The following is a 16,110-nucleotide window of genomic DNA, read 5'->3' as shown; positions in this document are numbered from 1 at the left end:
TTATCTCCCCAAACAAGTTAACGGTTTTCATTACATTCATAAATAAAAATGTATACCCCCTATTGAAAATATAAATAAATAAACAGCTTACTAACAATTATATTGTTATTGAATCGCCCACCATTATGTGGTGTGTAATGGCGGTAGGGATGCATACTAGCTATTCGGATGTTTAAACTTTAAAGGACTGAGTTTTAGTATTGTGTAGCCTTTCTGTTATCAATAGGGGAAGTTACAGCTTAGACAAGTTACATGTAGTCCGCTTTCGAATTGTTTAGTTGAAGCGAAAGATTGATTATATTATAATTTAATTTGCATCACACATTGTGTTGTTGATTTTTAAGGATTGTTAAGGATTGTTATAATTAACGCGTTATAATTCTACATAAAAACGCCAATGTTCTGTAATGGAAAAATATATTGGCTAGCAACTATATTTATATTTTGAAATCGAAAGTGACTTCTTTCGTTTGTTAAACAACCCATAAAACATGCCTGCTCGTAATAATAGTATATGGTCATTGTGTTTGTAATTAGAGTATAGGTTGTGTGATTATTTTGTGAACTGTAATCAGATTTATTATATGATGCAAAGAACACAACATATTTGAGATTTCTTACGTTTGATTATTCATTACTAAAAATAAACATCTCTCACTTTAAGGGGATTTTCTGCATTGTTTTTTCTTAAATAATTGATGTGAAAGCATTTGAGATTATTGGCTGAGTAATATAAATGACGGTTTGATTTTATCGCTCAGAATACATGGTGCATTTTAGACAGAGTGTCATCAATATTTACACGAAGATATGTTGGTTTTATTATAATGTGTTCCAACCTACGTATATGTTTAAGTTCTAATGCCTACTAGACATATTGGAACGTTAATTATGAAAACTGTACCTTTTTCTCAATGCGAAATTCACGCTCACACAGATTCGACGAGTGTGTGCATTGTTTTGTAATCAACATGTATGGGAAATGTTTATCCATTTTATATTATCGATTGTGTTTGAAATTTATACATCAACATAATATTGTCAAGGGCTAAAAGGCATTAGTTATTTCTAGTGATGCAATATTTGGCGCATTTTATTTAATTTTTGTTTAATTTTACATAGCTTAACTTTTAATTAAACATAGGTTTATCTAAAAGTATGTTTTCAAATAGGAAACATGAATATGCAATTATCAACGACGTTTTCCTGCTAGGGGTATTAAGGATTTTACTTAATTATACACTGGGCACTAACAGGTCTTATTGGAAATAAATTGCGTAAAGGTTTACATATGTGTAAAACAACTGGTATAGCTAGTAAATGAAATTACCAAATTTTATGTAGTCATATTGAAACAAATATTTCACGATTGATGCTCTTTCGAAAAAAAGAATTCTGCGGTGATTAAACATTTACATGCGTACACTAAAGAGAAAATACTATTAATGTTACGATGTTTGATGAAACGATCTGAAAACATTCAACCCCGATTTTTTAGATACTTATCTACCTGTTGTGATTGCCTCAACATCTGCTAACCTGTTGAGCAATCTTCATTATTTAGTAACCTGTTGTTCACGCCTCCTTATCAAGTAACCTGGCGTGGAATCTTCATTCTGTATGCCGATGCATTCAATACAACTGCTGGTAATAATATTATAATTGAATTGGTCGGATCGGCATTTGATTACAATCTGTAAGCACTCATTAAAGCAATTTTCCCTCTAGATCGATTGTAGTTTTTTTAATTACATTATTAGTAGCTTAATATTCAATAGCAAGTTACTTCCATTATTACACCGTTGAGATCAGGAAGAAGCTGTGGAATAAATTTGTCTTAAAGAGTACACTTCTATCCCCAAAATCAACGTACTTTAGAGCTAAACGTATTGGTTTCTCCCTGACTTCATTTAACTTGATTGTCTGTATATAAAAGTATCGGGTCATGTATCAGAAAATACATTGTAGGCAGCTTAGCAAATTAAAACGAAAATTATGTTCAAGTTGAAAATGTTTCGTATAATCGCATCTGTATTATGAGCCGACGCCATTTCATACCCATGTTAGAGGTTTTAGAAAAAAAAAAGCTAACTCAATTACTTTTGCATTACTGCAACTAACGTAAGTGCTTCAAACATAGCAATGATGACACGTTGAAGGAAATGCATGAGTATTTATGAACGTGCAAAAGAAATATTAAACTATCCTAATTTCATGACAATTAACTGTACTATTTCATTATTGTTCAAACGATTACTTATATAAAACTAATCGGCTTTCAGGTGCCTAAGATCTTACTGCAGCACGTTTAGATGATGAAGGTAACACCAGACATGATGAATCAGAAGGGTTCCGTAGACAGGGCAGTGTGTCCAACCAACAAGACCTGGTAATATTAGCTCTCCCGGATGGTAGGCATATGACAGTCGGACTCTCCGTCTTTCCATAAGTATGTCATTCCGTCTGTCTGTCTGTCTGTCCTTCCGGCATAACGTTTCCCGAATTGTTTTGCCTTAACGCTTTGAGATATGAATCTGTTATAGCTCACCTGAGTACATGTGCTCATGTTGAGCTTTTGTGATCGCCTTTTGTCCATCGTGCGGCGTCAACATTTGCCTTGTTAACACTCATGAGGTCCCACTTATTGTCCGATGTTCATGGTCTGAAGATTTGTGACATTTTCTGGTATTTTCTGGTCTTAATGAAACTTAATCAGAAGATTTGTCCCAATGATATCTTGGTCGAATTCGAAAATAGTTAAGGTTGGTTGAAAAAAATTGCAGCCAAAGGGCAGGGAATTTTTCCTTATATGGCTATAGTAAAATCTTGTTACTCTCTAAAAGTCACATTTATTGCCCCATCATCGTGAAACCAGGTGAGAATATTTTTGTAATGATATATTGGATGAGTTCCAAAATAGTTCCGTTCTATTGAGAAACATGGCCCCAAGAAGGGCGGGAAGTAATCCTTATATTGCTATAGTAAAACCTGTTAAGCTCCAAAAGTTACATTTATAGTTCACTCTTCATGAAACTTGATGAAGATTTGTTCTAATTATTGGACTGCACAGAACAGGTCAGTTCCTTTGTATCTCAACTGAGCGACTTTGGGCCTTTTAGGTCCACTTGTTTGCTGTATGATTCTACATGCATGAGTTACAGATCAAATTCGAGTTTAGTTACGTTCCATTTATTTTTGGCAAATTAACACACTCATACATTTTCTCTATAATAACAGTTTTTTGGACTTTTTACGAAACGGTTATATATATTTACCTGTTTGTTGGTGTGTGAGTCTTTCTACATTACTGACAAATCAAGTATGAGTTTAACTTCGGTGCTTTAATGTTGAGGAAGTTAGGGGCCTTTCACTTAGAAATTGTTCTTTATAATATTTCTTGTTTTCGGATTTTGTTTCCAAAACTCTTTGAACTATTTACCTGATTTGTTTGTATGTGAGTCTACCCTCAGCAGTTATAGATGAAGCTATAGTTTAGTTCCGTTCGATTTATGTTTGGAGAAGTAATGGACATTAGTATTGGACTTTTTGCTAGAAGCTTGCAGATATATAACTAATTTTTAGTGTTTCAGTCTGTCAACATGACTTACAGGTCAAAGTTGAGTTTCGCTCTTGTCAATTGATTTTTGACGAAGGTACGTGCCTTGGACTGAGAAATGTTCTTTAAAATAATACTTTTCTAGAATTTTCTCAGGAACGCTTTCAGAAACTGACTTCTTTGTTATGTGAGTCTTACAACATGATCTACAGATCAAGTTCAGGTTGTGATTTTTACGAAGTTACGGGCCTTGGAATTAACCAATTTCTCTAAAGCAAAAACTCTTTTCCTTATATTTTTTTGCAACAGCTTTCAGATATGGAAACATTTGTTGTTTAACAAATGAAAAGCACATTTGTGACAATGTTTCGACCAACATGAAGTTGGTCCCTCCCTATGGTATTACACACATACATTTTACGAATCTATATGGTGTAACATTAGTTTAATAAAGGCTGGTATGTGTTAAATCTAATACCATTAAACGTACGCATATTTTAGTTCCAATAGTAAATACTCAAACTTAAAACTTACAATTTATCGCTTTCCTTATATTGACAACTTTAAAAATACTTTGTTTTATAGCATGCCTTTGGCGCTGGTGTCTTCATTTAAATTTCAAATGTTCAGTCCTTAGAATCACATTTTCATCCGATTTTGTAAATCATTGAAGTGCTATGTAAGTGTTAAGTACTTTGTTCACCTAACAAATTCTTAAATTAATAAAATAATACGTTTAATTATGCAGCTTCAATTAATTAAAAGTCAGATGCATATCAATAAATGTTCACTACTTGTTTCTGTAACAACGTGAGAAAATAGAGATAAACATGGTATGTACATGTACTAACGAAAGAATTTCAGCAATAAATCAACTTTTCGGGTGTTGATTTTTTTTCTCGAGTATCTTCATTTATGTAAATAATGTTATTTTACTCGATTATCGTTCACACGATACATCGAATACCGGATTATAGAACACGCGAACATACAAATAGACATATAAGTATAACTTTCACAATTTATACTTTAAAAACGCTGGCATATTGGGTATCCGAAACAGTCTTCTTGTGCAATTATTCAATTATATCTTACGTAAAGAAACTTTATACAAATGCAATATGTATTGGTGTTTTAAATACATGGACATTCCAGTACACTTATCATGTAATGTCCGTTTATTGAATCAACTCATGTAAGTGAATCCAAATGTTATTATTTTTTATTTATTTGAGGACAATGAAACTATTTTCATATTTATGACATATGACATTATATTTAATTTAAACATATTCCAGGTTCAGTGGGAAAATGCCTCCGTTGAAACATGCACTGTGATCAGCTTGCTCGGCTATGGTCTGGAGATCATACATGTTCGGAGAGACGCATACAGGGAGCACTGCAGACTGAGGACTGCACGGGCAAATGGAACAATAACGACTATTATTACGGGTAGCAAGGCTGGGGGGGGGGGCTGACCCGCTTCCTTGAAAGTGATAAAGACATCATGTTTGTACGCAATAATTTCGTTTGTTTAGAAGATTGTGTTAGTGCTGACAAATTTCCTAGAGAGATAACCGTGTTTAGATCATACAGTCGTATGAGTTACCCTGGGCACTGTAGACTGCTACTAGAAAGACGCGGTACAACGACTGACTGGAACGTAACCCATGCGTTGTGTGATGATGGGCATGGTCACGAACTCCTGAGCAGTGACTTATTTTTACATAACTGTAGGAAATGTAAATGCATGAAAGGCATAGTGCAGCATGATCGCTCGGGGCCGCCAATGCCTAATACATTGTCCGTTACACTGCCCCAGCATCCTGTCTAAATGGGCCGCAAGACCTCGCCACTGGCCGCTACCGAATGTCGTTCAGCAGGTCGTATCACTTGGGGCATTTCTTACGCCTGTTGGATTTAAAGGTAGTGAATATCAACATGTTGAATGGAGAGTTTGTTTCAACGCCGGTGAGATCGGACTAGTAAACAATCTTAATGAAACTCAAAATAAATTGTATTTTCTATTAAAAATGGTCAAAAACGATGTTTTAAATCCACATCTTACACGTTGAAAAACATTGTTTTATGGATAGCGGAAAATAATCCTCAGTCTTTGTTTCATGAAAGAAGTCTGGTGCGCTGGTTGCATGTAGCATTGGATGCGCTAAGAGTTGCGTTGGACACCCGAGAGTTACCGTACTACATGATTCCAGATAGAAATCTGATAGCAGCGTCTGAAGTGGATGAGGAATAGCAAAGTTCATGGATATCAACGATTACAGAAATGATTAATGAAGGACCCAGGATGATACTAAGACTTCCGAAGATACGACAATCCCTTATCGCTCATCCAGAACCATTTCTATGGTACATCAGGGGGAGAATGGAGCTGGAATTGCTGATGCTCATGAACAATAACATAATGATCCTCTGCGGGGATGAGAGCGGGGAGGTTGACGAGACAGATGCGATTCTGCAGGCATCTTTTAGACGAATGAACTAGGTTATAAAAGAGGTTTGCGTGAGGATGAGAGTGGAAGGGAGTCGAGTTATCAACGCGGATGCCATTTCTGATAGAATTATGATGTAAAACGTTAACGACGATCAATTGATCATTAACGAGGAACGGAAAACACTTATTCATAAATTTTGAGTACATATAATCTTTGAAGTATCGACGAGTATTGTTGAAAATAACGTGATAATTCAAGGACTTATCGTAATAGTGATTTCTTCAGTAATTGATGTTTGACTTGCAGACGTACGTTTCACATTCTAAAAATGTGAACTGTTTTACAGATGCTTTGTTTACAGACGGCTGTAACCTTGACAACAACAATACTTTTGATATACTTTATCAAAACAATTTCAATCTTCTAGCTAATCATACTTTGTAATATAACGTTGTATAATTGCTACATTTTATATGATCGTACACTAATATGCATGTATCACCTTTGGAAACTAGCGGTATCATATCAGTGAATCTATTTAAAACTGATATTATTTACCAGCGTTTTGTCTATTTATGTAGTTATGCGACTTGTGTTTATTTGAGTATGCGTGTTAGGAAATAAATTGTTTTTTATTAGTCGTATTTCCGTCTTTCGAGCTTCATTTGCACTTGTTTATTGGTTGGTATTGTTTACGCATGTGTACTTATTCAATTTATGTGTTGCTGGTAGTCCACTTGTAATGTTCTAATCGCAGTAATCGCAGTATATGTAAAGATAGCATTCTCGTTTTTCTCGTTGATAATAAACAGTTATTGTGATCGGTAATATTGTGGACAGCGTATTGAACACATTAATGATGCAGTTATCGTGAAAAATGTTGATATATGTGTTCATTCCTACCTCTTCCATGTCTTCAAAAACGCAATTGTTGCATCCATATATAAGGAACATAGTTATTTGCAAATCGATTAAATTACTTCTCATATGAATTTATTATTGCTCGCGGTTTTGGCGGATCAAGTTAACGTAAACTTTTAATAAAACACAGATAAACTGATCTCATCAAAACCCATATATTGTATTTTACCTAAAGATACGTAGATATAGATAATCTAGTAATACCGTTAAACTCGTTTATGCTCTAAGCGTATGAATGCTTGTGTTAATTTTATAGCGTGATTACCGTATTGCTTAAGTCATGGGTGTTTTTTTCTGTTATTTACCCCTTTATTCTGTTGGCTTCCTATTGCATTTATATAAAATGGCAAGTTTTAAGCAACGTTTTCCATGAACTCGCAATTGGTTTAATGCTAAACAAATTATATTTCAGAAGATGAATTTATACGTTTTGTTTAAATGTCGCTTTGATATAACGGACGAAAATTAATCATATTTTATTGTATTTCCAATACAATATGTGATCTTATTGATAGCATTAGTACTGTTGTTGTTTATTCATCGATCAAAATAAAATCTCTTCTATTTTTTTCCTTACAAATTGTGTTGATTTGAGTGACTTATGTCGTTGTAGGTTCAGTTATTATTTAATAAATATAAACTAATAATTGTCAAAAATATGAATTCAGAACTTTTCTTTTTTCGTCATTCGTGGTTGACGGCCCCTTTAAATCAAGAATATTGAATACATTTCTGGTTACGCATCACACAATTAAATGATTGTGTTTAATGTTTAATAGCGGAATCTCGATGTTATACTATATATACAGTCAATTGTGTGTGTAAAATACCTAGTGGCCATTGTTAGAGGACGTTGCTTGAATGTAGAAGGACGGTCTGACATTTACTAATCAAAGCGCTGAAGACACTGAAGTTGTTTGCTATTGCATAATCTTAGACGCAACTCAGTTTTCAAAATTATGTTATAGCTGTTGTAGTCTAGCCAGTGGAGTTAATACAACTCAAGGCGTATGCGGCTTATTCAGTAATGTCTAAGCTGCAAGTGTTCAACAAACTGTATAGCATATACATATATAATGACAACTCCTTCGGATAAAGTTAAGTATAGGTAAGTATAATACAGTGATGCCCCTTAAACTATTTATTACATTATGGAACATCTCCCTTCTTTTCAAATAAATGTCTTCTTGGGAAGACATATTTATCTGTATCTGTTTATTCACCGTTAGGGTAGTATTCCATCTATCCGTTTCCGCATCCGTATCCGCAAAATCATAATACGGACGCTATATTCCATTTATCCGCATACGTCGAACGTATCTTTATTTTTGTATATGGATAAAACTAAAAATTATAATTGAGATAATTATTATGAAGGACAAGCGTGAATTTAAGTAGATATAAGGTACAAATCATCGTTCTGTCTGTAAAAAAATACAAATGATAAATACCTGAAACATCTTCTTTTAGTGCCTTGGCTATGCTTTTCCAAACATTTGAAGTAAAATCAGTCCCGATATGCAGAACTGCGTTGGTTGTATAATTCCGGGTAATTTTTCACGACTTCGATAGTTTTTCAGTTGATTTTTGAGATGACAGCTACTCTCAACGTGCTAAATGCCATCCGTATCTTGTACGCAATAGAATGTTCACTTAAGCGTTCTTTTTGCGGACGCTTTTGCGCGTGCGGATAAACGGATGCGGATGCGGATGAATGGAATAAGCGCAGTGCATTTCAACTTGTTCTATGTTTTGCGGATATGCGGATGCGGATACGGACAGATTCAATACCAGTGATAGGCTAGTATTCCATCTATCCGCATCCGTATCCGCAAAATCATAATACCTGCGCTATATTATGTTTTCTTCGGGCCTTTCCTTTTGCTTTCACGAGGTGTGGCTTCCACGTTTGCCTCTTGTCAAAGGTGACACCCAGGTAAGTAGTCTCGTCAGCCTCAGTCATAGGAGTGTCTCCCATTCTCACTGTTCCTGCGTTCTGTTTTGATGACAATGTGAATATTGTGTTGGATGATTTCTCTTTGTTGATCATAACACACCAGTCTTCAGCCCATGTGGTAAGCGTGTCTATTGCTTCTTGCATTCTGTATGTTGCTGTGGTGGCATGCTCTTCTTTGCACCATATCACAAGATCATCAGCTTCTTACTGCCTCTTTGCACTTCTGTTGAATAGATATGACTTGATCCACTTCAACATGGTTCCTCCAACTCCATTCCCCATCAGTTTGACTTGGAGCCCATCATTGCAGACTTTATCTTAGGCCCTTTGAAGGTCTATCCATGCTGTCAGGACAACCTTCTGTTCCTGGAAAGCATCTTCAAAATTTGGGCGAGGTAGGTAGTTTGGTCCTCGGTGGAGCGGAATTGCCGGAATCCAGCTTGTTGTTTTGCAGGTAAGTTGTTCGTCTCCAGATACCACTGTAGGCGTGCGTTTACAATTCTCTCCATTGTCTTCCAAACACAGCTAGTGAGGCTTATTGGACGGTAGCTCCCAGCCTGCTTCGGATCCTTTCCTTTCTTGAGAATAGGGATCATGATGGCCCTTATTCCACACTTGGGGAAGTTGGCCTGGAGACTTCTTTAATTTCAGCTGCCTCCCTGGGATACTGTCTAGGGAAAGAGCCTTGTCATTTGGAGAGTAGATATTCACAAGCTTCAGATTGAAATCGTTCTTCCTGAGACTCAGAACCTGGAATTCAGAGTCATCCATATGCGTTTTAGTCTGAACAGCATTGATGTTGTTCCGGACTAAGTTCAGGATGCCTCCTTTCTTTCTGCCTTCTCTGTCACATCGGAAACTCTGGTATCCTCTGACCTTGAAGGATTTAGCTGGCTGCAGATGAGTTTCCTGAATGCAGCAGACATTAATGTCGTGTTCATGAAGGATATGATCTAATTCTGTCTTTTTATTGAAGACTCCTTCTGCGTTCCAAAGCATCACCTTGAAAGGTTGATGTTGGTCTTTTCTTCCCTGGGCTTGTTGTAGCCAGCTTTCATTCCAACTCTTCTCGTGGCTTGTTGTGGAATGAAGGTGGGACCCCCAGTAGCTGTGGGTGGACTCTTTCGAGGCTCAGAGCCCGGCACTGAATCTCCCTGGAGGGATCCAAAAGACTCAGCACCACATCGATTAACATCGGTTTATTGTGTAGTCATAGCGATGTACATGACGTCATGGTTTGTTAAGGGAGTGCCAATGGCCTAACGTCTCTGATTTCAACTCCCTGGGTTTTCTGTCGGGGTTACCTCACCCTTAGCCTTTGCCGATCCAACGACAAGCCACAAGGCAGTGGTTTCCTACTTAACCCAGTAGGCAGGGAACCTTATAACCCTGGGAACACAGGGGCCATTTTACCCTTTGGCTGGGGGTCTGTTCAAGGGCATCAGGGCATTTCCACACACCGTTGGGCCTGGCCTGCCGCATGTCTGGGGCAGACCACCTCCGAGTGCCTGTAGTTCAGCCTGAGGCCGCGAGGTACTCAGTTGACGTGTGTCGCCACTAGGAGGCACTGCATAGGACTTGTCTGTAGAGGGGCTATGTACTGGCAGTGAAGACTTACGCACTCAGCTTCATTTTCGCTCAGGGCTAGCCTGTGGCATAGGCTGAAAGCGAAGGTGACAAGCCAAGCACACAAGGCCCAACACTACACACAAGACGCATCAGCAGACCACTTGACGCACGAAACAGAACATGAGACTCATCTTCAATCGAGTCACAGAATGAACATTTGCGATCACTGACATCTGCATTTTCAGACCGCCCGGTTTCGATTCTAAGTGGTTCTACACCACACCTGAATTTACTAAACGCTGCACGATGATTTAAAGGCAGGATTAGTTTTCAATAAGTTTAAGAACCATAGACCTTTAAAAAAAAACAATATTTCCTTAGTTAATTGTACTCCAAAGTAAGTTATCGCAAATAAACAGGTTCATATTTATTGAGTAGACACGTCTAATTTGTACATTTGTTAATTATGGAAGTAATTTACTTTTTTTGCCTTCTTTCAGTAATAAGAAACAATTTTAATGTTCTTTGTATACACTGAATTTCAATAATTTGAAGTATGCTTGTTTTTTTGCCATCTAACTCATAAATCAATTGTGTAATGGTGATATTTGTTTCTAATTCAAAAGTATTATTAACTTTAGCACTATTTGAAAACCATATGTTATTGATGTATTATTGCACTTGTTACTTTATTTAAATTGTATTAACTAAATGTACACACACATAAAGAAAAAAACGTCACTTTTTGTTTTAATAGGCATTTCTAGATCAGCCGTTTTCACATGAAATTGAGAATTATTTCAAAAAGTATCATTGTTCAGTGTTTAGCAAGCACTGAGGCTTCTGAAAATGTGAATAAATAAATTTCCTTCATGTATCCCATTTTACCTAAAAACTCAGGACAGGTAACATATTATTGTTTCAGCATACGAACGGGTTAGACGGTCTCTACTACACACGCGTTTGAGTGTGATGATGCGAGGTTAATTTTCTATTATACCTGCCAGATATGTTGTAAATAAATCTCGACCATGTGTTATGTTGTGACGCATCGTAACCGGTTGAAAACCCATATAATATCCTTTGCGTTGATCAATTTAATGTGGTGACATCATATTTGCTCATGTGTATGTGCGTATGTCATGTGTTGTTGTACTGTGTCAATGTTTATGGCAATAACTCACTGTTTTTCAATAGACTGATCCCGGAAAAGCACGAGTTCAAAAAAAACCACTAATCAACCCGGTACAAACAAAGCTGGCCATTAAATCAACCATTGATAGCTTACTTTAAATAATAACGGTTGATACGGTGTGTGATTTTGAAAGGATTATGGGTCATGTTTATTTGTACCAGCAGATTATTGTGTTTTTTTTTAAAGTTGCTTTTTCAGGGATACAAATATACAGAACCTTGTTGTGATTCGAATATTGATCTCATGCTAATGCAAGTTTCACGTGCATACTTTTTTGTATACTTAAAGAAAACGAACAATACATGTATACTACTGAAAATTCAAGTCGAATGAAACACTTGGATATAAGTCGTTAAAGAACGAGGATATACGGAATGTTAAAAGAGTTATTGAACATTCAACAAAGATTTGAAAAGACACTATCGGATATCTTCAAAAGTTATTGCAAACTCATAAAAGGTCATAGTGAACGCAGCTTTGTAAAAAAAATTTAATCTCTGTGTGGGGTTTTGCAAATCGTTTATTGGCATTTGGTTATTGAATCAATTTAAATACATCTGTTTTTTTGCTTATGTGAGTCAATCCAAAATTGGTTTCTTTAAGCATCGTCTTGCCAGCCATGTTTAATCAGAGAAAAGTTCGGTTTCAGAGACATTTTTATTGTGTTCATATTATTAATTATACGAAACCACGTGTTTTGATTGTAAAACCGTGATCGATACAACATAAAAGCCATATTCATCTTGTGCTGCCTCGTTTATGTTAAGATTATATATTGCTTCGGTTCATGCTTCACGTGTCTGTCACATGCCGACATGGTTTGTGATATACATTTGCAATACGTTTTGAATAAATAATTTTGACAATACACTATACAATGCGTTTCTGGTAGGGTGTTCTTCGAATATTGGCCTTGCTTTACAGATTGTATTTAACATGTGCGCACTTGTTACTTTCAAAGATATTCCTTTATGAAGAATGCATCTGCAACAGCTGCAGATAGAGCAGTTAATTATATAATAAATATACAAAATAATGAGAATGAACATGGCTCTAAAAATAATTTGCAGCATTCCATGTTTGTCCCAAAGCCTTTAACATGACTTAATATGTAAATTCATAATTTTTTGTCTACAATACAAAGACTCTAGCAGATACTATGTAAAACATTTCACAACATTTCACATTCAATTTTATCTTTAATATGCAAACCTGACTAGATAATTTCCAAACAAATGCGTAATAATTGTAGTACACCGGTTCAGTCAATAACGGAAATCGGAAACGGTGACTCAGAAAAGTGTAGTTTACGTTATAGGCACCGACTTAATTGTACAGTGATTGTTTTAAGGGGATGCCCGTCAGCAGGAATATATAAATAATTTAAGAAATATTTTGCTTTTTTGTAGGGATGGGATCTAATACTTAAAATGATATTCGAATATTCGTTTGTCATTATTCGATTATTCTATGTTTAGCGTTAGATTAAAATGTCCGAACTTACGCCCGTCCGGAGTAAAGTACAGTTCCTGATTGCCACGCAAACCATTTATAATCGTTTTGTATACGCAGCGTTGCAAAAGGGGATAGAGTTTGAACTTTTGAGAACGATAGATGATTATTGTGCCCTATATGTTCGTTTTATACTTTAAATGTTCATACCATATTAGACATGTTGCCGATAAACAAAAATATCGTGTAGCAGGAATGATTTTTACATTACAGACTTATATAATTTAGTATTAAATCTAGTCTTTACTATTTAGATTAACATTCTAATATGATTATAAGTGCTACCTAATTTGCGGACAAAAGCTAAGCAGATGTGTATTTTAGTTTGCATATTGATTAGAAATAAAAGCCTGCACATTTTAATTGAACAACCCAGCTCTCTTACGATAATTCGTATTTAGAGAAATGAACCAAAAACTTTTTTTTTAAAGATTTAGGCAATGGATATAGCAACCACTAGTTTTGTTTACAAACATTTTAATATCAAGTTTAATTGTTGTTCAAATCTTAAAAACCTCTTGAATAGAAGAAAGTAACTGCGTTTAAAGTAAAATAAAAGTTTAAATATCAGGATAAAATTTCTAATAAATGGTTGGGCATCTTTAAATCACTTGCATAACAACATATATTTTATCTATCTTTACATGTGTCTATTTACAGCAGTGTGACATCCATGATTTTTATCTAGACCCTGCTAGAAACGAATAACCGAATGATATTTTTTACAAACATGCATATGCGAAGTTGTTGTCTACCAAAAAACAAAATTATTTCTAAACAGTCAAAATATAGATAATGTATTTTATTATTAAAATTGTGTTTTATGTTTCTTGAACATATGCAGGGATTTCAATAAGTTGAAGACGGAAGATTAAGTAGAAGGGGGAAATGATCATTTTTTTTACTTAAAGCGAGTATATTATATGATTTCTATGTCAACATTGTATTCGTCCTTCCTAACCCAACATATTAATTTGACCGTTTAATGTTAAATTAAATAAATTCTCAATCTGTATATGCTACCATAAATCAAATAGTGTTTACTAAAGTGAAACAAGCAAGTAAACACGCATACGGAAGGAGTTTTTACTGTACAGCAGAAATGTATTTAGTACTATTAAATACACCTTTTCTTTCATTTATTTTCTGGTGCTACTTCTTCAGAACTTTTTTTTTGTATTCAATTAAAGCCAAAAAGTATACACAACAATGATTCGTGGGTCGTTTGCATTGAGCTTGAAAGTGGTCTTTTTCTTTACCCTGAGGTGTATCGATGTTCCATACACTTTATGGGAAGAAGTAGAAGAAGGAATTTAAAGCGATTGCACATGGCATAAACTGATGAAACATAAAAAACATAAACATTAAAAAACAGCATGATGTGTAAAATTATTATTTATGCAAGAATAAAAAAGATATATGTCGAAGATCAACAGGCATTTTTGCAATTAAAATATTCACAATTTTGCCACTATATCATGGGACCGAAAAATTAACATTCAATTACACAATATATATAAATAGCAAGTCAAAATCGAACCTATGGGCATTTGGTCCCGCGATTAACTTGACTGTCTAAGAGTATGAATATTGCTATTGAGCAGCGAGTAGTATTCGTGTTATAACCAAAGCCGGGACTTGCACCCAGATTTCTTTTCCCTCGAAGAAGGAAAAGCGTTCTGCTTTGAACTACTTTGGTTTTGTAAACACGTTTCATACAAGCTACATGATCAAGAGGTGTCACTCAGCGTTTGTACGGGCTTGTGGCCGTTCTTTTCACAGCGAAATGAAAAGAGCCGCTTTACCACCTTGCGATATGCAATATGAACTAGCATACTAGCAAACAAAATAGCAGTAACTTTAAACATGCGTTAATGAAGAAACATTGGCCTTTTGGCGATGGCTAAACCTCAGAAATCCCATTCAAATAGATATTTTTCACATCTTGCAGAAATGTTTTGACGCAGCATTGAAGCGACACTGCTTTCCAAACTAACCAAGTAGTTGTTTAACATGTGCATACAGATCTTTTCCATCAATACACCATATATTGTATCTTACAACTAAACCATATCATTGAAGTAATACTGCTTTCCGAAATATTAAAGCATGTGTATGAATGTGCTTACAGGCCTGTAACATTGATTCTACTATACTATATACATCTCACAACCAAATCATAGCGATGAAGCGATACTGCTTTTCAAAATATTCAAGCAGTTGTGTTACTTGCTGTCGTTTCAAAATGGGAACATTCGTATTGTTCTGTACAAACAATTGAGTTCTTGAGTTTTGAATACGGTTGAAGTGTAGCGAAATGTTTCAGGTTTTAAACTGCATTCAACTTTTAACGCGAAATTGATTTGCACTATTTCAAAGTTAATGCCAATACATTGAAAAAAAACTGCGTTTATAGTTTTTATCAATTGTGCTAGCAATTCTGAGAATGTCATGAAAGTCGCTCAATTCGATGTATATACTTTTTTTCATCATATCAACTCAAATGGCAATAATCACTTAACGTTGTGTTTTTTCGAATTTTCTACAAGCGAAATATGAAGCTTTAATACTGATAAATGTTTATGTTGATGTTTCTCATTGACAGACAAGCTATACCGATCGTCGTGCAAAATGTTTATGCAGTCAAAAGCGAGTAACTGCTTTAAGTTAACGATTCACTCAATGTAAGTCTCAACACGAGTAGTTCGTAAGGCGCAATTAATGTTCAACGCAACATTGAGTAACATAGTTTGTTGCCATATGGCAAATATCTTATAACGGTTAGTTGTTTATATAGTTTTTTTTATCATTTTACCTCAAATTCAAGTTTGAAAGTTTTTTGCTTTGTACGTTTGGAAGCTAGTGGTGTCACTCGGCGTTTTCACGGACTTGTGACCGTTCCTCTTGTCTGAGTACAAGAGAAGTCGCCTTCCCACCCCAGCCC

The 16,110-nt window shown here is 35.4% G+C and overlaps 1 protein-coding gene and 1 long non-coding RNA gene across 2 annotated transcripts in view; one reads left to right on the top strand and one right to left on the bottom strand.

Moving 5' to 3' along the window:
- The window catches only part of LOC127867116 (uncharacterized), a 168,808-nt gene that overhangs the window by 4,802 nt on the left and 147,896 nt on the right, over positions 1-16,110 (bottom strand). The window lies entirely within an intron of this gene.
- Positions 555-5,611, top strand: LOC127867130 (uncharacterized). The gene is made up of 3 exons (XR_008043306.1): positions 555-1,647; positions 2,283-2,389; positions 4,855-5,611. It is a non-coding gene; the product is annotated as an uncharacterized LOC127867130 (long non-coding RNA).

The sequence above is a fragment of the Dreissena polymorpha genome, chromosome 2 (assembly GCF_020536995.1).
Source record: "Dreissena polymorpha isolate Duluth1 chromosome 2, UMN_Dpol_1.0, whole genome shotgun sequence".
Classification (NCBI taxonomy): Eukaryota; Metazoa; Mollusca; class Bivalvia; order Myida; family Dreissenidae; genus Dreissena; species Dreissena polymorpha.
This window is presented reverse-complemented; position numbering and strand designations above follow the sequence as displayed.